Below are 16,328 nucleotides of genomic sequence, written 5' to 3'. Positions count from 1 at the left end.
TGCTGTCGGACTTGTCATTTTAGAAGGGATTGTACTGTCACCATCACTCAGGGATCAGACTTGATATGTTTTCATTGCAATCAGTGGGGCCACAAGAAGGCCCAGTACCCTAGTTTCTTTTCAGCAGGACGGGTGATGGCACCTGCCCCTGCAACCTTGAGGATCACAGACGGCCATCAGGGCCGTGCAGAGGCACTTGCAGTAGGAGGCAAGACTTTTTAGCAGCGCCAGACATTGCAGGTATGCGATTTCCGTTTTCAGTTCTTCTGTTTGTGCATGATGTTATATTGTTATGGTTCTGCATCATTATCTGTATGAGCATTTCATTTGAGCGGTTTGATTGTGATCAAGTTATATGCCATCTGCATACCTTGGATATTTGGATAGTAGTTAAGGGATGAGTTCTATTGGAGAATGTTACTTAGGGTGCAATAACTGTAGCATGCCTTGGAGGGACTCGGTATGTCTCGCTAGTTCGGAGTTGTATAAGTTTTAGAATGGACATGTTAGATCCCTAGCTATGGTAAGCTTGGGATTCCTCAACAGATTGATTATGGAATGGTAGCAAGGATTGGGATTTCTCTTCATTTAGCATCGAGGTGTAAGCAGGATCGAAGTGGGGGAGAATCCTCCGAGTGTACAAGGGTAAGAGCATGCAAATCCAGAATGAGTATGCGATTTATAAGAAGGAAAATAGGTAGTTCAACATTGGATGGATTGAGTAGTTCAGGGTTGGGAGTTTGAGAAACTCCCCATCAGTCCATGCGTGTAAATGGTAATGGTGAGTATGTCGTTCGAATTCCGGTGAAGGGTCGCCTGTAGGACTCGTGTGAGTCGGAATGGAGATCTTGAGGTCAAATAGCATGGGATGTTTTCGTGTTAGTAGTCAGTGGCAGAAGCAGCATGTAGAGCATGGAAGAGTGGCGGGAGAGCCTCGACTTTCTTCAGCAGCAGTCAGTGGTGGAAAGTGATGTAAGACTACGGGGCAGCCGTAGCATTCACTAGCAGTCAGTGGTGGGAAGTGTTGTCAGACTACGGGGAAACCGTAGCATTCACTAGCAGACAACAATAAAAGGTGATAGAAGACTGCGGGTAAGCTGTAGCATTCCGTAGTAGCTTCGTTGGCGGAGTCAGGCGAGGCCCTTATCTCCTTGCATTCAGATAGGGATCAGGAATGGGTAATGGATGAGAATGGTAAGGAGTTTTCCTGTATAGCCTTGAGAGGTGAGACCTTGGGAGAGGCCGTTCTAGGATATATTTGGGTGAGACCCGTATGAGAATAAGCAGTGTAGGTGAGACCTGAGAGCAGGGATGCTCAGTAGTATGGATGGGTGAGACCCGTGGGCGAGGCCCTTGCGAGAGTAGTTAGGCAAGCGAGACTAGAAGGATAAGGGGGTGAGGCCCGTTAGTTTTAGCAGCACAGGTGGGACCTGGTAGGGATTTTAGTGTCTAGATAGGGGATCGGGGATCCTAGGAAATTGTAGTGCCAGCATGGTAGAATAGGCTGAGTAGTTTAGGTGGTTAAAGTTTCTTCGAATGTCACTGGGAGCGACTAGTGGTTGTGTTGGGCCTGCGATCAGTGGGAGCCGGTTGTCAGGATATTGATAGGTTGGTAGGGACCAGGATGGTCTCAGTTCATCCGGAAGCTAAATTTCTAGTCCGTAGCAGTGCGAGTATGCAACGTATGGTGGAATTAAGTTAGTTGATCGCGGGGGTGCTCGACACCAAAGGATAGTAGAAGGAATGCCCAATGGATACTGGCAAAAATGACCCGTACTAGGAGTAGCGGGAGTAATAGATTGGGTGAGGACAGGGTCTTCACAGTGGCAGAGGGGATAGATGGTTATGGAGCATTGCCTTGGGAAGGTAAGGAAATTGCGCAAGGAAAGAAGGGGTGACTCCCCATGGGTTTAGTTGCAGTACTCGGAGAGTACCAGAAGAATCTTCGGTTGAGTAAGTTGTGTTTCCAGAATGTTCAGGGTCAGGATGGACCCGAGGTTATTATCCGTAAAGATTGACGTTAGTCTGAATGACCGAGCGGAAGGCCAACAAAGGTAGGCAGCTGGTGTTAGAATGAATGGTGGGGTATTGAAGGTAGATCACAGGCGGTGGATCATAGCAAACTTCGAGGACGAAGTTTAGTTTAAGTGGGGGAGAGTTGTAACACTCAAAGTTTGGAAGGCCAAGAAAGGAAAGAAAACCCTAATTTTAAAGGAGACTCGGCAACTCCAAGGATGAACTCGACGAGTCCGAGCGGGATCCGGGTCGAGGAGTAAGTGACCAACTCGGAGAGTCGGCCAAGGTGACTCGGTGAGTCTGGTCTGCACAAGGAAAACCCTAATCCCGGGAGTTGTATCCTATTTAAAGGGTTTTATGTCCCTCCCTCAGCCCCCGTATCACCCTAGAGAACCAGTAAACCCTTGATTTCGTGTGAGCTTCCATCATTTGAGAGAAATAGCTTGGAGGAAGGAAACTTTGGAAAGGAACTTGAAGATCAAGCAGGTTGCTTCAAAGGAGGAGGTGTAGATCCGAGATCTACTTTAGTTGTGTTCATCTTGGAGGTAACAAGATGCTATCTTCCCTCCTTTACATCTAGATCTACTTTTGTCATAGATTTGGGGGTTTTATGGTTGTATGAGACATAATTCGAGTTTGGGGCCTAGATGTGTTGTTGCCACTTCAGATCTAGTATTGGGATGGTCTAATATGTCATAAAGCATCAAATGATGAGCAGTTGGTGAAGCCCTTTTGTCCCAAAACCTAGCCCTAGAGTGTTTTGAGCCTAGATCTCTTTAGTTATACGTAAAGTTTGCAACTTTACATGAGGATTGAGCTTTGGGAGTATGGATCTATGAGTTGGAACCCCTGCATGACTCAAAAGTGCTCTGCATGTCAAGGGATTTGAATGGACTCGGCGAGTCCTTTGAGTGGACTCGGCGAGTAGCATGAAGGTGAGGAGCAACTCAACGAGTGGGATGAATAGCTCGTCGAGTCAGATGAAGATTGCCTTGTACTCGGCGAGTCAGTTTGCGAAACCCCAAATCCTTCGAGTTGAGACTCGAAACAGTGAGTCGGATGGAGACTCGGTGAGTTGGACAGGTCAGGACTCAGAAATTGGTAGACTCGTCGAGTCGAGACGCGAAAAGAAGGATTCTGAAATTATGAACTCGGCGAGTCAGTAGGGTGACTCGGCGAGTAGGGTTGACCTAGAAGGTTGACCTTGACCAGGACTTTGACTTGGACCAGGGTTGACTTGGTTGTCTTTCGGGGGTCAGTTAGACTCAGTGTTGCATTGATATTGGTAGTTCGGGGAGCAAGGGGAGCAGGAGTTCACTGAGTTGCCGGGCAGCAGCTAGTGAGTTCATCAGCAAGTTCAGCCAGTGTAGGTGAGTTAACCTTTGTGTGAATGGGTCTAAGGCCGCAATGTCGGTCCATGTAGTTACTGTTGGATAAGGTGTCTAAGTCCATAACTATTTCTGGTATGTACTTGACCCGACCCGGCATGGTCCATTTGGGTTGCATGGCACCGTGCAATTGGATAGACTAAATGAGAGAAATAACACTTGGAGATTATTAATATATTATAAGTTCTAATATATTAATAATATTATTTGATTAGTTTGATCAAGAATTAATTTAGAATTAATTATGTGATCAAAAGATAAGTAATTAAATATATGGGTTGATTTTGTAAATCATCCATATCTTGTATAGTGGCCTAAGAGGCTCCATGGATTATCAAGTTGGGTTCCACCCATAGGATGCTCCATGGATGCTCCATGGGAGTTACAAACCCATGGGTCATGGAAATGAAGAGTCATGACACATTAGGGTTTAACCCTAGATGTGTCAACACTATATAAGAAACATGTTCTCCACCTAAAATCGGCTACACTAAGAAACAAGAGGGCTTGGCCGATTTTTGAGAAGTGTGTGTTCTCTCATAAGTTCTTCCAAGAGCATTTGGTGTTGTGTGAAGCATTTGAGGCATCACACTTGGGGTGCTAGGCTCACAAGGTTTCAAGGAACACAAACAACAACAAGGTAAGTTATTCTATCTATACTTTAAGTTAAAATTGTTCCCCATGTATGCTAGATAGGAATATAACCTTGGAATTCAACTTTGCATGATAATTAGACAAACATAGATCCAAGGTTATTAGGGTTGCATGTACACTTAGGAAGTGTTAGAATGCTCAAAACCCATCAGTGGTATCAGAGCCTAGGCTTGTTTGTTTTTTATTTGTGCTTAAAAGTTGAAAAAAGTCGAAAATCTTACTGTCTACGAATGGACTCGTCGAGTAAGTTCATGCACTCGGCGAGTAGGGTCGACTGATTGCAGAATTTCGATTTAGTTGCTGGAAATGAATTAGAAACATTACCCTAAACTTTTTGGTACTTGAAAAACTTGTTTTAGATGGTGTAATGTCTTTGATAATTCATTTACAACAACTAGTTATCAAAATTACAAAGTTTTAAGTGTAATTTTTGATTTATGAATAAGTTCATATTCATGTTCTTGTTCTTATGATGTTTTAGATGATCATAGGAATTATTTGTAACCTATGTGGTAGATTAATTCTTGATCATAATGTGTTTTAATGGAGTCCATAACTTGTCCTCAAGTTATGGAAAACCAAGAGTCACACTTGAATTAAAACCATTAAAACAAACACAAGAGTTAGAAAAATGAAGAGTCTTCATTTTATTACTCTATTAAACTCATAAGTTACAAGAAATGAAAAAGTTTTGAAAGTTACAAAACTTGCCCTCAAGTTTTGGAACAAGTAAAGTTAAGTTAAAACTTTAGTTCCAACCCCTAGAATTTTAAAAGTTAAAATTCAACCCTTATACTTATATTATGATGATTTAATAATTATATATATATATATATATATATATATATATATATATATATATATATATATATATATATATATATATATATGTATAAGAATAAAGTCGTCTTACCGCTAGTACGCCTCATTCACGAAGCCGGTCTATAAGGTGGGTATAAGGTTGTTGCCTATAAAATGGTGACTTAATGGGTGTCTACTCTCACCCACCGCTTGCTTGACTGGTGGAGGGTCGTTAGCCAAACGGGTAAGACAAGGACTTATAAACTCTCATTCAAAGTATGATGTATATTGTAAAGTAACCAAATGTTTTATTAAATTCCCAATCTTAGTTACTTTAGGAAAATGTGAATAAGGTGCTAATCCATGAAATTACACTTTACACTTTGTCTAAGTCGTTGGTGGAGCGTGTGTGGTTAACCGGCACACTAACTTAGACTTAACAAGGTAGGTAAAGGGTGACTTAAGGTTTATTATAGTATCGGTGGAGCGTGTGTGGTTTACCGGCACATCGATTGAGTGATAAACTTTAAGGGTACCAAGTGATTTGCATGGTTACTTCACACCTCGTTTTGTGATCCTCGGTATCCCAGTCACAAAACTTGGAGGGCACTCTCGAGATTGAAACATGCCTTTGAAAACTTCATTGAATCTCAAAGAATCTAGGAATTTCTAAAAACCAATAAAACCTAATATCTAATATTTCGGTTTTCGTGGTGGAAATTGGTGAATCGTCATTCACCTACCTTTCAAATATGGTATAGCTTAGATTACGGCATACCTCTTCTAAGTTATATTATATTGTGATTGGATCCTAGCCTTAATATTACATTTGGGTGTTTTATTAAGGACTCTCTTAAATCTATACTAAACTTGTTCTCCTCTTTCAAATGTCTTCAAATAATGCTTCTGGCTCGAATCCTAATGGCTCCTTTACTCTTATGAGTTTGTGTGGGAAAGTCACCTTTGATGGATCCAACTTCAATGAATGGATCAGAAACATCAGGATGATTACCCGCTACGAGGACAAAGAATATGTCCTTGACAAGGAGCTTAAGGAGATTGATGAGACCACTGCAACTCCTCAGGAGATCGCTGACTTTCAGGCACATGAAAGGGATGCTACGAAAGTAGCATGCATCATGATGGCCACAATGACAGCAGAACTCCAAAAGTCCTATGAGAATTTCTACCCTTATGAAATGAACCAAGATTTTATGGAAAGATACCATCAAAGTGCTTGACAAGAGAGGTACGAAATCATCTGCTCCATGATAACAACCATGATGAAGGACGGGGATTCCGTCACGAGCCACATGCAGAAAAATGCAAAGGTATGTGGATCGATTGCTGAAACTTAATGTGAACCTCCCTGAGGAGCTAGCAATAGATATAATTTTGTGCTCCTTACCATCGTGCTATGATCAATTCCGCGTGACATATCACATGAATAAGGAAGAGGTCACTCTCAGCAAACTTCAGGGACTTCTCAAGACTGTAGAAACAGGTCTTAAGGGGAAGTCGGTTGCTATCACTCCTACTCCAAACTCAACTCCGGTTTTGGCAATTGGGAAAAGTCGAGGGAGGAAGAGAAAGAGATCTTCGAAGGGTACCAAGGCTCGGACCCTTGATGGCTCTTCTTCAAGTGGAACCAAGAAAGGTTTCATTACTCCTTCTTCTGACCCAAAAGAGGCTGAATGCTTCTATTGTCATGAAAAAGCTCATTGGAAGCGGAACTGCCCAAAGTACCAGCAGGATGTGAAGGATGGGAAAGTCAAACCCAACCATGCAGGTATTTACACTATCATTTCTAATAACTCACCCCATTCGAAATCTTGGGTCCTTGATACCGGTTGTGGTATTCATATTTGTTGTGACTTGCAGGGACTAAGAAGAAGTGAGGATGTGGAGAAAGGAAGAATAAACTTGATCATGGGGAACAAGAAAGCTTCACCTATCACCAAGATTGGAGTTTATACTTTATCGCTAAGTAGTGGGTTTAGTTTAGATTTGAATAAGTGTTGTTACTCGCCAGGAATGGCATGAAATATTATTTCCTTTCATGCTTTGTACAAACAAGGGTTTACCTTTTCGTTTAATAATGAAGTTGGTTCTATTGATGCTTTCTTTAATAATGTTCTTTATTTTAAAGCATTACCTTGTGATGGTGTGTATGAAGCTGTGTCTGTTGTAGATAACTTAGGAAATAATGTTTTGTGTATTGATTCTACTAATAATAATAACTTGGATAAAGCATCATTATGGCGTTGTCGTCTTGGACATATAAGCAAGAAACGCATAGGCCAACTCCAAAAGGATGGAGTCTTGGAGTCATTTGACCTAAAGTCAAATGATAGTTGCGAATCATGCTTACTTGGAAAAATGACAAAGTCACCCTTCACAGGCTCGTGTGAAAGGGGTGAAGGTTTGTTGGACCTTATACACACGGATGTGTGTGGACCATTCAAACATGCCACAAGGGAAGCTAATCGTTATTATTTGACTTTTACTGATGATTACAGTACATATGGATATGTCTACTTAATCAAGCATAAGTCAGAGACTTTCGAGAAGTTTAAGGAATTTAAACAGGAAGTCAAGAATCAATTGGGCAGGAACATTAAGATGCTTCGATCCGATCGGGGTGGTGAGTATCTTAGTTCAGAGTTCCTCGACTATCTAAGGGAATGTGGGATTGTCTCACAATTGACACCTCCCAGGACACCGCAGTTGAATGGTGTGGCTGAGAGGCGTAATCGAACCTTGTTGGACATGGTTCGTTCCATGATGAGTCGAGCTTCACTACCAATCTCATTCTGGGGGTATGCCTTAGAGACTGTCGGCCATATCCTTAATCTAGTCCCTACAAAGAAAGTTGCCAAAACTCCTCACGAGATGTGGACTGGTAACGTACCTAAACTAGACCACATCAAGATTTGGGGTTGCGAGGCTTTTGTGAGACGCGAGACTCATGATAAGCTCGAACCTCAAAGCGAGAGGTGTATTTTCATCGGCTACCCACAACAGTCCTTTGGTTACCTCTTGTACAGACCTAGTGACAATGTGGTCTTTGTAGCAAGAAGAGGAGTCTTTCGAGAAAGAGAGTTTATAAGCCAAGGAGATAGTGGGAGGCAAATTGATCTTGAAGAAATTGAAGAGTCAAGTGGTGATGGAACTTCAAACTCTAGCCCTCAACTTGAGGAGGAAAGTCTTGTTGAGCCAATTGACGAATCTGTACCTCTGAGGCATTCCACGAGAATTAGGAGTGCACCTAAGCATTACTATGGATTCCATATTACTGCAGAAGGTGAGACACTTATTAGTGATGGAACACTAGTAAGTCAAGATGACCCTAACAGCTACGAGGAAGCCATGGCAGGCCCCGAGTCTGCTAAATGGAAAGAGGCTATGGATAGCGAGATACAATCCATGCATGACAATCAAGTTTGGAACTTGGTTGAAAATGTACCAGGTCGTAAGACAGTGGGGTGCAAATGGGTCTTCAAGAAGAAGACCGACATGGATGGTAAAGTACACACTTATAAGGCTAGACTGGTTGCAAAGGGCTTCTCTCAAATTCCTGGAGTGGATTATGATGAGACCTTTTCTCCGGTAGCCAAGATTAAGTCTATTCGGGTTCTGTTAGCCATAGCCGCATTTCATGACTATGAAATTTGGCAAATGGATGTCAAAACCGCTTTCCTTAATGGAAAGTTGGCGGAAGATGTTTACATGAGTCAACCAAAGGGTTTTGTCAGCAACAAGTACCCCAATAGAGTGTGTAAGCTTGAGAAATCCATTTATGGGTTAAAGCAAGCACCTCGCAGATGGAATCTTTGCTTTGATGAAAAGGTCAAGGAATTTGGCTTTTCTAGGAGTGAAGATGAATCTTGTGTGTATGTCAAGGCTAGTGGGAGTATAGTTAGCTTCTTGGTATTGTATGTGGATGACATACTACTCATAGGGAACGACATTCCAACCTTGTAGGAAGTAAAGTCGTGGCTTGGAAAGTGTTTCGCTATGAAGGATCTTGGTGAAGCTGCCTATATTTTAGGGATAAGGATCTTGAGAGATCGGAGTAAAAGACTAATTGGACTTAGTTAAAGTACCTACTTGGATAAGGTGCTGAAGAGATTCAGAATGCAAGACTCCAAGAAAGGAGAGTTGCCCATCCAGAGTAACGCCAAACTGAGTAAGACACAAATCCCTAGCACTGAGGCTGAGATAGCACAAATGAGTCGAGTACCTTATGCTTCGGCTGTAGGATCGATCATGTATGCTATGATGTGTACCCGACCTAATGTAGCTTTTGCCCTGAGCATGGTTAGCAGGTTTCAGGGGAACCCTGGCAAGGCACACTGGACTGCGGTAAAGAATATTCTCAAGTACCTACGAAGGACTAAGGACTGGGTCCTTACCCTCGGTGGGAGTGATGACTTGAGAGTTGTAGGGTATAGTGATGCTAGCTTCCAGACTGATAGAGATAATTTCCGCTCTCAGTCGGGCTGGGTCTTTACCCTAAATGGAGGAGCAATTTCTTGGAAGAGTTCCAAGCAAGAGACAATGGCAGATTCTACTTGTGAATCAGAGTATATTGCAGCTAGTGAGGCGGCAAAGGAGGCGTTATGGCTGAGGAACTTCATTGGAGACCTTGGAGTTGTACCAGCTATTAAAGAGCCAATGGAAATTTTCTGTGATAGTGAAAGTGCTGTTGCCTTAGCCAAGGAACCAAGGGATCACGGGAGATCCAGACACATCAACAGAAAATACCATTTCATCAGACATCGGATCGAAGAAGGACTCCTCGTGGCAAAGAGGGTATCATCAGATGAGAATCCGGCAGATCCCCTCATGAAGGGACTGACTCGGGTTAAGCATCTCTAGCATGCTCGGAGCATAGGGCTGAAGGATGATATTAGATTTAGTAGTTAGATAACCTCGAAATTTGTAAAGTGTAATTGACATCTGATGATGAATAAAAGTGTTTTATTTATGAGTAAAGTGTTGCTATCTCTTGTCGATCATTTACTATATTTCTTTTGCATGTTTTGACTTCCAGAATAATTTTTGTTTGGTATAACATATTATTCAAACCTCCACAGTCGGTCATATGTCGGATGTAGATATGAATCAAGACTGTCATGTTTGGTTGTAGAGGTCTTGGACAAGGCTATAGCAATCATGAGTGCTCAAAAGTTCTGAGCATTGGACTCAACCCACGCTCACTGGAATCACTTCATGGAATTCTATCTCGAGTGATCGTGAGATGGTAATATCGTATAAGTCTTCAAACCTAGAGATATGATTCGTTACTTACAAGTTGGTTATGCATTGATTGTACGAAAAACGCATTGGTAACTCGATGTTATAAATCACGCTCTTGTGTGTAATTCAATGAGTGGTAGAACAAACATATGAGTCGAAGTTTATATGTTCCTTCTTGGATTAGAAGCTGATATCTGGGCCCCTCGATGACTTTGCTTTGACCTATGTACCGGGCCCGGTCAGAACTAAATTGATGTGTTCAATGAAGTTCTTTTTCAAACAAATCGAAAATTGGGAAACAAACTGTTGGACAATAAGTAAGACATTGTTCCATGTATTTTTCCGACTGATATCTAGAACAGAGGATTATATGATCACTTATCTTAAATGGCATACCATCATCTTCTCAGTTCCGAGAAACCTTGTAAAGAGCTACGATTGCCGATCGGTTCCTGAAGTCATACTTGCAGTAATAGTTATTAGACTTATCCAAGTGGGAGACTGTTGGATAAGGTGTCTAAGTCCATAACTATTTCTGGTATGTACTTGACCCGAACCGGCATGGTCCATTCGGGTTGCATGGCACCGTGCAATTGGATAGACTAAATGAGAGAAATAACATTTGGAGATTATTAATATATTATAAGTTCTAATATATTAATAATATTATTTGATTAGTTTGATCAAGAATTAATTTAGAATTAATTATGTGATCAAAAGATAACTAATTAAATATATGGGTTGATTATGTAAATCATCCATATCTTGTATAGTGGGCTAAGAGGCTCCATGGATTATCAAGTTGGGTTCCACCCATAGGATGCTCCATGGATGCTCCATGGGAGTTACAAACCCATGGGTCATGGAAATGAAGAGTCATGACACATTAGGGTTTAACCCTAGATGTGTCAACACTATATAAGAAACATGTTCTCCACCTAAAATCGGCTACACTAAGAAACAAGAGGGCTTGGCCGATCTTTGAGAAGTGTGTGTTCTCTCATAACTTCTTCCAAGAGCATTTGGTGTTGTGTGAAGCATTTGAGGCATCACACTTGGGGTGCTAGGCTCACAAGGTTTCAAGGAACACAAACAACAACAAGGTAAGTTATTCTATCTATACTTTAAGTTAAAATTGTTCCCCATGTATGCTAGATAGGAATATAACCTTGGAATTCAACTTTGCATGATAATTAGACAAACATAGATCCAAGGTTATTAGGGTTGCATGTACACTTAGGAAGTGTTAGAATGCTCAAAACCCATCAGTTACGAGTAGAAGACCCGGGGGTTAGCCCTAGGCACAGTATGCTAGTATGATATTCCAAACGAGGTCCAGTAATAGCGGGCAGGTGCCCAAGGATTTGTTCATATGATAGTTTATACTTGTTGTCTTTGTGATACATGTATGTGCCTGGTAGAGAGGTGAGTGTGGGTGAGGTCCCGTATCTCACCAATAGCAGAGTGTGGATGGGGTTCCATATCTCATTAGTAGCAGAACAGGTGCGAGGCCCAAACTAGAAAAGGAGTGGGAGTGGGCTAGGCCCGTATCTCACTACCAGTAGGAGCGTGGATGGGGTTCCATGACTTATCAGTAGCAGGACAAGGGCGAGGCCCAAGATAGGAGAGGCCTTAGGACAGGATCCGTCGTATGAGTTTAGCTTATGTGTTGTGACATGTTTATGTGATATTATTTGTTGGCGGGCAGGGCCCTGTGATAGGCGAGGCCTAAGTGAAACAAATCTGTATCCGAGCGGGGTCGTTGTAGCGGGCGAGGCCCGAGGTAGGAGGCGAGGCCCAAGATAGCAGGTGTGGCCCAGTATATGCAGTATGTGGTTATGCATTGTATGTGGTAGGGTGGGGAACTCACTAAGCTTCATGCTTACGGTTTTCAGTTTTGGTTTCAGGTACTCCCGGTAGCGGAGGGAAGATCTCGGGGTGATCGCATGGCACACACCATTGATTGGACAACTTGGGAATGTTTACTCTGATAATGAACATGTGTTTTGAAAACTTATACTCAGATTATGTTTTGTTAAAAGAAATTTTTGGTCTTTAATTTTGGGTCGTTACACCTTAGGGGTGTTTACAATTTTTGAACAATTTCCCCCATGAGTTTACGACCGTAAACTCATGGGAATGGTGTGTTTGTGTGCTTCAAAGTCTTATGTTTTGTGGTTCTTAGATCATTCATGCAAGTTCCTAGTTCATTAGCCACGCATTGGAAGGAGTTTGGGGCATCAAAACCCCATTTTTGGGGTCTTTACGGTTTTGGGAGATCCCAAAACCGTAAAATCATGTTCATGGAGGTTTTTGGTGTTTTTCAAGTGCTAAACTCATTAAGGAAGGGATCTATCCTAGTTGTCAAGGCTTAGAAGGAACTAGGGTACACTTTGGCGCCCATATTAGGGTTTACCACCCAAGAAAACCTTGGACCGTAATCACCTTGTTCTTGGTGTTTCTTGGATGATTCTTTGATATATATGGAAGTATAACAAGCCTTAATGTACTCTAGGATAGAATTACTTACTTTTGGGATGAAAGCTTGAAGATCCTTTGGAGAGAAATCAAAATTTGAAGAGAGAGAGAGTAGAGAGAGAAAGTTTCTAGAGTGTGAAAAGAGTGCAAAGGAAGGCCACTCATTCCTTATATAGGGTGAGTTTACTGCCCAAGAGCTTACTGCCCGATAGAGTTTACCGCCGAAGAGAGTTTACTGCCGTAAACTCCATGTTTACGGTCGTAAACTCCGTCTTATGGAGTTTATGGCATGGTTTTGGTGTTAGGGCTTTAGTGGTTGCTTTCTAACACTTGATCCTTAAGTGTATTGGCATCAGAATACTCAAACAGGCCTAAATTTAGCTAAATGGTAACATAAATGAATTTTACTTTCAATGATGTGTTAGACTACATAAATTATACATACGAAAAATTCGGGTTGCCACAACTTTAGACACTTTGGAAACTAAAGCCAATGGTCCTCCTAAACTCAGTTTCGATTCTTTAGCTATATCAGAAACTTCACTTTCGTGTGTCTTTAGCTGATTGTAAACATCATTCAAAGATGAACTGTCAAAGCTCTGCTAATTTTTGCTCATCATGCTAACACTCCTGCACTCCTTCCTCAGTCCCATAACAAAAGTAAGAATATAATCCATTAAGGACCTTGTAATTCCATAACGATTGCACCTGTAGATCAACTCATTCAGATGATTATAATAGACTTTAATTGTTTCTGTTTCCTTTTGTCTGAACTCCTTTAGTTCAACCAAACAATGCTTTACAGAACTGATATTTGTCTTTTCACTTCCTTGATACTTTTCTTTGAGAGTATTCCAAATCTCCTTAACATTCTTACAACCACGAATGTAGTTGAAAACAACAGGTGGCAAAGAACCTCTCAAATCAGTCATGCATCGCTTTGTTGATCTTCAACAGCAGAAGTAGTTACATATGAACCTAAAGTTTGAACATTTATTGGAGGCCGAACTGATCCACTGATACAAGTCCATAATTCTTCATCAAGCCCATTAAGATAATCCTACATACGATCAGGCCACTGATCATAATATTCAGGAATTAACATTGGAATTTTGTTTGATGATCCAAGTAGATGAGAAAACGAAGTCATTGAATTTATATTGAAATTCACCATTAATGAACAAATGAAGTTTTTCATGATTTTTGAATTAACAACGAGAATTTGAAAACGATTATCTAAAACGATTCCGAAAATCCAGTAAAGCACTCGATTCAACAATCCAAATGCAGAATCGAATTACAATATTTGATCTAAGAGAATTTTTCAATTTCAAAAAGCACGAAAACTTTTGAACCTAAAAGTTGATTCAAAAACTTTTTGAACAATTGAAAATCAGATCACAGAGATGATTCCTGCTCTGATACTAGTTGATGAATTAATGAATCGAGTATGAAATTAATCAGAGATGATATTGAAGAAAGAATTAGTAATTGAACACAAGATATAAATAAGATTTATGTTTAGCTATCTTATGCTTTGTGTGTTTAAAGAGAAAAAGAGACAGGGCTATTCAAGTTGTCTAACTCTAGTAAATGATCATATTTATAGGATACATAAAGCGTACAAAAAATATACTAAGGCATTAACATTTAAGCTTCGAATAAAAGTTCCCTAGTAAAATAGATTACAATTCATATGAAGAGTACAAAGTATGCTTCGACTAATTACAACAAAACAACCCTTACACGATGAAGTTCTTCAACCATATCACCTCCTTTGATGATTCGTTCGCCGCTATGTACTCTGATTCGCACGTTGAATTAACTACGGTCTGCTGCTTGGAACTTTTCGAAGTCACTACTCCTCTATTCAGGGTAAAGACACAGCCCGACTGAGAACAGTAGTTGTTTCGGTCAGTCTGAAAGCTGGTATCACTATACCCTCACACGCTTAAGTCATCACTAACATCAAGGACTAGAAACCATTCCTTGGTCCTCCGAAGGTACTTAAGAATATTTTTGACTACGATCCTTGTGCTTTGCCACGGTTCCCCTGATATCTGCTGACCATGCTCAAAGCGAAGGCGACATTGGGGCGAGTGCAAGTCATTGCATACATGATCGAGCCAACTGCAGAAGCGTAAGGTACTCAACTCATCTCTGCTATCTCGACTTCGGTACTCGGACAATGAGTCTTACTCAACTTGACATTACTTTGGATTGGTAACTCCCTATTATTGGAATTCTCCATACTTACACGCTTTAGTACCTTCTCCAAGTAATTGTTCTGACTAAGTCCTATTAGTCTATTACTCCTGTTTTTCACTATCCTTATTCCCATAATATAGTCAGCCTCTTAGAGGTCCTTCATATCTAAACACTTCCCAAGCCAGGACTTGACTTCCTGTAGGGCCGGGATGTCGTTTCCTATGAGTAGTATGTCATCAACATACACTACGAGGAAGCTAACTATAATCCCATTGGCTTTGACATATACACAAGATTCATCCTCGCTTCGTAGAAAACCAAACTCTTTGACTTTCTCATCGAAATAAAGATTCCATCTGCGAGATGCTTGTTTCAACCCATAAAATGGACTTCTCAAGCTTACACACTCTATTTGGGTGCTTTGCATCGACAAAACCCTAGGGCTGACTCATGTAAACATCCTAAACCAACTTTCTGTTAAGGAAATCGGTTTTGACATCCATCTGCCAAATCTCATTTTCATGAAATGCAGTAATGGCTGGCATCACCCTAATAGATTTTATGTTTGTAAGTGATGAGAAGGTCTCATCATAGTCAACTCCATGATTTTGATTAAATACCTTCCCATCCATGTTGGTCTTCTTCTTCAAGATCCACTTGCACCTGACCGTCTTATGTCCTGGCACATTGTCAACCAAATTCCAAACTTGGTTTTCATACATGGACTGAATCTCAATGTCCATAGCCTCTTTCCATTTTGAAGACTCTGGGCCTTCCATGGCTTCCTTGTAACTATTAGATTCATTGAAATTTATTAGTGTACTATCACTAATAAATGTATCACCCTCACTTGTTATATGAAAACCATACAACACGGGTGGAACACTAACTCTACAGGAACGTCTGGTTGGATAAGTTGTCTAAGTCCATAACTATTTCTGGTATGTAGTTGACCCGACCCGACATGGTCCATTTGGGTTGCATGACACCATGCATTGGATAAACTAAATGAGGGAAATAACACTTATGGTTTATTAATATATTATAAGTTTTGATAAATTAATAATATTATCTAATTAGTTTGATCAAGAATTAATTTAGAATTAATTACTTGATCGAAAGATAACTAATTAAATATATGGGTTGATTATGTAAATCATCCATAACTTATATAGTGGGCTAAGAGGCTCCATGGATTATCAAGTTGGGTTCCACCCATAGGATGCTCCATGGGTCATGGAAATGAAGAGCCTTGTTACATTAGGGTTTTACCTAATGCAAAACACTATATAAACAATGTGACATTTCCCAAAATAAGCTACACTAAGTAGAACAAGAGGGCTAGATTCGATTTTTGAGTGTTAGACTTTCTCTCCAACTGTACTCCATATCATTTGGTGTTGTGTGAAGCATTTGAGGCATCATACTTAGGGTGCTAGGCTCACAAGGTTTCAAGGAATCAAAATCAACAACAATGTATGTTATTCTATCTATCATTTAAGTTAAAATGTTCCCCATGTA

The sequence above is a fragment of the Lactuca saligna genome, chromosome 8 (genome assembly GCF_052625555.1).
Source record: "Lactuca saligna cultivar CGN05327 chromosome 8, ASM5262555v1, whole genome shotgun sequence".
Lineage (NCBI taxonomy): Eukaryota > Viridiplantae > Streptophyta > Magnoliopsida > Asterales > Asteraceae > Lactuca > Lactuca saligna.
The sequence above is the reverse complement of the archived record's forward strand: the minus strand, read 5'-3'. Positions refer to the sequence as shown.